The 5734-nt window shown below is 31.4% G+C and overlaps 1 protein-coding gene across 1 annotated transcript in view; it reads right to left on the bottom strand.

Annotated features, from left to right (window-relative positions):
• LOC117169369 (B9 domain-containing protein 2) overlaps nucleotides 1-5734 on the bottom strand; it is a 24550-nt gene that overhangs the window by 4220 nt on the left and 14596 nt on the right. The window lies entirely within an intron of this gene.

Here is a 5734-nt window from a genome sequence, read left to right as displayed (position 1 = left end):
ATAATAAACAATTTTTTAATTGTTAAGAAATTATTATGTTAAAAGAATGCATAATAGTATAATTAAATTTGTATGCAATTCTAACGAAGTCTCCATAATTATAGTAGTTACATAAGGAGGTAAATACTTTTTTTACTATTATACACATTGCATAATTATATCATTTTTTGCTACATTTGATTTTTTATGTACGATTTCATATTGCATACGCGAAATAAATATAGAGACAAGAAGTGAATCATTCATTGAAATCTGGTGTAGACGTTCCATGAAATCTCATCGTCTACCTGGATATCTTTGCAATACTTTGAAATCCCGTCAATTCGTTTGGAAATGTTCTAAACCCCTTCCCTGCTTAAAATGACGGATAGAACCCAGATAAGAATTGGATGGAAGTTGGTTCTTATCTGCCGCTATTGGAATTAGACCCGGGGTTTGTCCCCGGTTTATACCCGGTCCTTGATCGGATTCTATCTGGATTGATATTTTTATCTCCGGCTTTTACATGGCTCTCATCCGGGACCTTCAAGATCTGTATCCGATTTGCAGCCGGGATTGGGCCTGGTTTATACCCGGCACTTGAGACTGGGTTCTATATGGGATCAGATAATACCTACCGGATTTCTATATGGGTCTTATACTCTTCCTTCAAACTTCTACCCGGTATTCAGGTGATGTCTATCCGAAATGTACCCGGATCTTGTCCCCGGTTTATACTCGGCCCTTATACGGATTCTATCTGGATTGATATATTTATCTCCGGCTTCTGTATGACTCCCATCCGGGACCTTCAAGATTTGTATCCGGTTTGTAGTCGGGATTGGACCTGGTTTATACCCGGCACTTGACTTTAAACTTTAAACGTAATTTAAACGTAAATTCGTCTATATCGAAGAAGTCTTGAACAGATAGAGAGCATTTCTACCATTATATTCTAATATTTGTTCACATGTTTAAGTACACTATTATTTACTATTATACAATCACTACACTATTTATAATCGCACGCTATGAAGAAAATTTGTATGCCCCGCGGGTTCGAACCGTATAAGTTTCGTATTTCTAACGCCTAAAGTCTCTCGGCTAAACTAGCTTGAAGTATCAAATACAAAAATTTGAAATATAACGTACAGCTGTGGAAAGTCGTCTGCAAAGTTTTGTGACCCATTCTATAAAAAATATTGCTACGCTTATAATGATATATGTACTAAGATTTTAGATTTTAGAAATGTTAAACATTATTATTGCATAATTTATGTGCGTAAACAAGATTTAAACTAAATCCAAAAATATTTCAAGATATTTTAAAAGATTTAAAAAAATTCAATATGTATTTTCAGAAATTTAATACATTTTAAGGGATTTCCAGAAATTTCCAAAGATTTCAAAAGATTTAACAGACTTTAAAGAATTCAGAACATTATTTATATTTAAAAATTACTTTAAAAACTTAAAACTCATATAAATTCTACCCATATTGAAAATATTTTGAACTCTTTTAAACATTTCGAAATCTTTTGGAATTTGCAATTCGACAGGAGTCATTTTCCTGTTAAATCCCTTAAAATTCATGAAAATCTCTTTAAATACATAAAAATATTGTTAAATTATATGAAAATCCTTAAACTCTTTTGAATTTTTTGAAAATAATTTAAAATACTTTTGTGATATTTTAAATCCCTTTAACGACTTTTTAAACAATATGAAATCCATCGAAATGCCACAAAATCCCTTAAAATCAATAAAAATCTCTTGATCTCATAACAAGTATTTGAAAGTCTTTAAAATCTCTTGAAAATTCTTGTACTTTTTTGGAATTCTTCTAACATCTTTTTAAATTTTTTTATAAACTTTAATCTTTTTTAATTGAAAAGAATTTTTAAATCCCGTTAAATGATTTTGAAATTCATCAAAATCCTTTTAAACACTTGAAAATATTTTGTACATCAAACTCTCGCTTTCAGTCAAGTTTCGCGGGTTGCCTTCAAATGGCCTTGTACTGATTTCGGGACGACAGAAACGTAAACAGTAAGGGCTGACAACGGGGTGACTGAAAACGAGAGTTTGGTGTAGTTTGAAATCTTCAAAAACTTGCAGAGCGCAAAGTTAAGCGAGGAATATGACATAATATTTGTGAATATTTAGGGATATTTCGAAATATTTTGCAATATCAAAAATATTTGAGATTATAAAGAATATCAAGAATACCAGGAATATCTAGGAATATTGAAAGAATACGCGTATGGGAATATTTAGTAAATGTATCAGGAATATTAAAGTGATCGACGATTATATCAGGGACGCAAAAATATGTACTTCTTTGTTATCAGCTCCTATTGTGTGTGACCATCCAGATCGATGGATTTACAGATTGCAGTGAAGAGTTGAAAATTTTAAAAGTGGCCATGTGCCTTAAAGAGACCGGATAGGAACCAGGTAAAAAAGTGTATCCTTATTTTAATTTCTGGTTCCATTTGCCAGATACGAACCGGGTAGAACCAGGTAGCCGGTACACTCTTACTTAATAATTTACAAGTGGATAGGAACCGGATCTGAATGCGCCTTTCTTTCTGGCTGTATGTATGTATTTATGTATGTATGTTTGTATGTATGTATGTATGTTTGCATATGTATGTATGTATATGTGTCAGTCTGTGGGCGATAACTTTTGAAAATATTAATGTATTCGATTGGGCTTTGGCATAGTCTCTGAGAGTCAAAAACTAAAGGTCAGGTTCGTTAGCCATCCATTTTGGCTGAAAATTCAAAAAGTTAACGTATTTTGACCATTTTTGAGACCACTTTTTTTCAAAATTCAAAAATTTTCTGTACGGATATTCATAGTATTTAAACAGACGAACAATTGATCATCATCACTTTTTTCTATGAAACCAAAATTTACCAGAGTTATAGCATTTAAAAAAATGCAAAAAACACACCAAAATTAACATTTTAAGCAAAATAACGCACGATATGAAAAAAAGTCAGGATAAGAAAAATGTTTGTTTTTACTCTCCTACAAGATTGTTTCAACAACTTTTTAAATTTTCTTAAAAAATTGAAAATTTAAATTTTGACAGCATAAAAAAAGAATGAAAAATCAAAAATTACATTTTGCGGTTAAACTGTGCAAAGTAGGTAAAAAGTTGTGTACACGAGAATGGTGCATTTTTAAAAGATCTACAAATTTGTTTTCAATCACTTTTTGATAGCATGCGTATTTTGTGTTTTAATCGTGAAAAACTATATTAAAAATAAAAAATCAGACCGCTGCGTGGACACATTCTCATCACAACTTATGGTTTTTAATTTCTTTTTCGTCTCATGTGTGGGTTTTCAAAAAATTGTACTTAGTTTAAATGTTTTAAATGCCATTTTTCACGAATAACCAAAAGAAAACAGAAGTATCAAGACATTATTCATGGCAAATTAATTAATTTTTACATTCTCATCAGAGAAGATATTAGATTTGTGTAAAATTTGACCCCTCCCTGTTTCTGTAAAATGTCCACATTTTGAAACCCCCAGAATTCGAAAAACAGGTTTCTACGAATGTGTCTGTCTGGCTGTCTGTATGCATGTGTGTATGTATTTATGTATGTATGTCAGGCTGTGGCAACGATACTTTTGAAAAAAGTAGTCTATTCGATTGGCCTTAACACTCTTTGAGTATCAGACACTAAAGGTCAAGTTCGTTAGCACATTGAGAAGAAAAATGATATGTTTGGTTCAGAATAACGTATAGCCCAGAAATCTTTACAGATTTCAATAAAAGAAATTCGTAAAAAACCTAATAAGATTTGTAAAAGAGGAGTCCACCCTGATTTTTGAATTAGGTTTTTGATTTTTTTATAAATAAACAAATATGACGAAAAAAAGGCCTTTTTCTATTTGACGTTCCCGCTGCTTGTCAATAACAGGATAATGGTTGAAATTTCCATAAATTCCATAAATACACGTTTTTTCAAGTTATGTTACAAGAAATTGAAATCGAAAAAATATTATATAAAAAAATTTCTCTTCTGATTATAATTGTTTATATTATAAAAAATGTAATGTACAATGCAGTAATCAGGCATTTTTTGACATAAATATTCGTTTTTTTCTATGAAATTTTTTTTTAAATTCGGAAATTTATGATAACTTTAGAAAAATTCATAATTTCTTGATTAATCTCATGATTTTTTAAACAAATTTAATTTTAAAAATGCATCATTCGAGCATCTGTGGATGGAAAAATTAGTTTCTTTCGATTTCAGTCTTTTTACTTGGTACGTTCACGATGATTTCAGCGAAATTCATAATTGGTCGATAAATTTTATACTTTTTTAAAAACAAATTGAATAAACAAATGCATTATTCGAGCATCTGTCGATGAAAATTTTTTTTTTTTGATATCCTAATTAAAACTGTTGACATGGAAAAAAACGAATTTTTCTGTTGATAAATGCCTGATTAATGCATTTGTTCATCAAATTTGTTTAAAGAAATAATACAATTTATCAACTTATTACACAGCCACACAAAAAAAAAGTTTGCGGATCTGGTAACAAGACACACGTATTCCTATGGATTTAGGGGCGCTGAATTCAAATTCGGTATCAAAAATCACCCATCACGTCATGGTTGAGCCATAATCTCAAAAAATGACGAAAAATCATGCACTGAGGCAAATAAATTTCAAAATACTGCCACTGATGCAAATTTTCACTTCAAAAACATGTCGACAAAACTGTGAAGGATCAACCCTTGCCAGATATCAACTTATTTAACATAACTTTACCCAACAGAACCTGACCTCACCTAACCTGAATTAACAGAAATTTATTGAACTACACCTAAAGCTCTGGAAGCATATATTCCCAGTAGCAAATGTGTGCTACATCGAATGGGTCAACTCGAGCCTAACCTAGAAATAAATCTAACCTAGCCTAACCTAACCTAACCTCACGAAACACAATTAAACTGATGGTGTTGTCCCGTTGTGTTTGCGGTACCGTTTGAATCAGCTTGGGTTTAACCTTCAAAGAGGTCAACCCTATCCTAACCTAAAAAAACCTGACCTAATCTAACCTAACCTAACTTAACTTCACGTAACACAATTAAACTCATTGTGTTGTTTCGTTGTGTTTGCGGTACCGTTTCATTCAGATTCGGCTTAACCTACATGGAGGTTTATTCTATCCTAACCTAACAAAACCTGAGCTAACCTAACCTAGCCAAATGAAATTCAACCACACGTGTAGCTATGTAAGCGTACGGTTCTCAGTCTTAAATGTGTGCTATATTTAATAGGTTAACTCGATCTTAACCTGCAAATGAATCTAACTTAACAGAACCTAACGAAATTTTGCTTAACGCAACACAACTTAAGTGTTCCCGTTGTAACACAGTAAAATTCATTTCATTGCACTACAGGTGATTAAAAATTTAGACGCACATTACTCATTTGAAGAAACTTAGAACTACAAGTAGAATTGACCCCATTTCAATTAACCTGACAATGTTTGTATCAATTAAAATGTAGAACTGTAACTTAAACATGCAAATGAATAAGAGTTTTATTCAAATATTTTTTCTCTCTGCTTTTCTTAGACTTAAGGGATATATTTATACTATCTACCGTGTTTATATTTTATCTTGCTTTTTATCGTAATTAAATTGATTTATAGACCTACTTCAGTCTATTTTCTGCCTGCTATAACGTATCCTTTTTTCTTCGAAGGAACGATGC

Source organism: Belonocnema kinseyi, chromosome 3 (genome assembly GCF_010883055.1).
Source record: "Belonocnema kinseyi isolate 2016_QV_RU_SX_M_011 chromosome 3, B_treatae_v1, whole genome shotgun sequence".
In the NCBI taxonomy this organism is placed as follows: Eukaryota; Metazoa; Arthropoda; class Insecta; order Hymenoptera; family Cynipidae; genus Belonocnema; species Belonocnema kinseyi.
The sequence above is the reverse complement of the archived record's forward strand: the minus strand, read 5'-3'. Positions and strand labels throughout refer to the sequence as shown.